Genomic DNA, 2163 nt, shown 5'->3' with positions numbered 1-2163 from the left:
CCTTTTTCCCAAACTGAGAATCTTCTTTAAGCTTCCCGAACTTGTGAGAAACATGATAGTTTCTGTTGGATTTGCCTTTACTTTGAAATTAAAGCTTCTTTGACCCTAGGCTTATGCTAGTGTCCCCCAGGATTTCACAGAGCTATTTGGTCTTCTCCTTGCATCTCTGTCCCATGTTTATCTTGGATGGTGGATGTTTATTTTCTCATTGTAAGAGTTCATTTGGAGATGGGGGACAATGAACAAATTTAGCTTCAATTATTTTGACTCTTTTCTTTCCCTTCATATCCTTTAATATCTTTCATAGGACAATATTCTTACTCTGTTTCTTTCTTCTATTCTGATTTTCTCGAATATCTTATCATGCTTTCTAGACTGGTCGATCTGAGATAGCTCTCCAAATGTTTCTACAAAAGTCACCTGATTTAAATATGTCTTGGATTTTAACCCAAAACTATTAGATCTGATAGTAGATTTCTGTTGGAAATGAGGAAGTCAATCACTTTCAGTATTCCTTATGCTTTCTCTGATGGTATTTTGCCTGTTGATTGACACCAGGCACACACACACACACACACACACACACACACACACACACACACACACACACTGCATTGTTTTTGTTCTTGTTTTTTTTCTGTCTGCTTTGCACTGATTTCCCCAGCCCTGCCCAGTTGCTCAGAATTTATAAACCAGTTATAAACCAGGCCTTTGCTCTGTGGCTGAACTGCATCAGACAGACAGGGGGAGCAAGATGGAATCACAGACCCAGGTCCTCATGTTCCTGCTGTTCTGGGTATCTGGTAAGAAATTTAAAGTAGTAAAATCTTTTCAAAGTTTCATCTTTGAAATAAGAAATTTGCAATATGTGACTATTATATATGAATATATAATGTTCTTATATAATAATGCTCTGACATTATGACATTATCAGGACACATATATGATGTATTTCTACTGTTATTATAATCTATGTTTTTGTATGTATTCATTTTCATTGCTTATTCATTATTTCAGGTACCTGTGGGGACATCGTGATGACCCAGTCTCCATCTTCCCTGGCTGTGTTAGCAGAAGAGAAGGTCACCATTACCTGCAAGTCCAGTCAGAGGTTTTCTGGAATGGAGAAGAAAAGAACTACTTGGCCTGGTACCAGCAGAAACCAGGGCAGTCTCCTAAACTACTGATATACTTGGCATCCACTAGGGTATCTGGGGTCCCTGATCGCTTCATAGGCCATGGATCTGGGACAGACTTCACTCTGACCATCAGCAGTGTGCAGGCTGAAGACATGGCAGTTTATTACTGCCAGCAGTACTATAGCTATCCCCCCACAGTGCTTTAGCCTCCAACACAAACATCCTTGAGAGTTTCAACAGCTGTGTACAACATGCACACTTCCTTCTACCGTCTGAGAGCTGGCATGCCTAAAAGCTGAAGAAAATGTTTACAGAGCAGTAAAAAAAATAATGTCTTCACTTCCTCTTCTGTCTTTTGGTATGAAATTTCTATACACCAAAATGCAGAATAAAACCACAGTATTGTTTTTTACTATTCCTTCTGCAACAATTTAGGACAAACTCTATTGATTAAATATGAGGAATTTATCTTTTTCATAGTTCTATAAATCTGGTACCTAATGTAAGACCTATGGGCTGTTGTGGTGATATTGGTAAACTGTGTTTTGGTTAAAAGTATATAGAAAAAAATTTGTCTCTTTATTTCTCTAGTTCCTAGAGGGGTTTCTTACTTCCTTAGTGATATCCATTTTTTCCTGACTTTTCTTTCCTTTTCTGACTCTTCTATTTGTATTCCTTTTATTTACTTAGTTATCTTTATACACTTGTATTCATCTCTCTTTCTGCTTTCTTTCTGTGTATGTGTGTGCTTGTGTGTGTACACATGTAGGTGAATACGTGCCATGCAATTTTTGTGGATGTCAGAGGACAACTAGGAGTTGATTCTGTTTTTGCCAAGTGGCTTCTGGGGTCTCAGGTCTGACACTAGGCTTGGTGGCAAGTTCCTTTGTACTTTGTGTTTTGTTGCTGCTTTTTAAAATTCTTTATTGATATGTACTCATTTTACACAAGTTTCACAACAGAATGTCTTTAAATTACATTATATATTTTACCATATTCACTGAATTGCCTCATTTCCCATTTC

At 37.5% G+C, this 2163-nt stretch overlaps 1 pseudogene; it reads left to right on the top strand.

The window, feature by feature from the left end:
- The first annotated feature begins 729 nt into the window (after positions 1–729).
- On the top strand, positions 730–1411 carry LOC148006297 (immunoglobulin kappa variable 4-1-like; annotated as a pseudogene).
- Positions 1412–2163: the final 752 nt, after the last annotated feature.

Source organism: Rattus norvegicus, chromosome 4 (assembly GCF_021556685.1).
Source record: "Rattus norvegicus strain SHRSP/BbbUtx chromosome 4, alternate assembly SHRSP_T2T, whole genome shotgun sequence".
In the NCBI taxonomy this organism is placed as follows: Eukaryota; Metazoa; Chordata; class Mammalia; order Rodentia; family Muridae; genus Rattus; species Rattus norvegicus.
The sequence above is the reverse complement of the archived record's forward strand: the minus strand, read 5'-3'. Positions and strand labels throughout refer to the sequence as shown.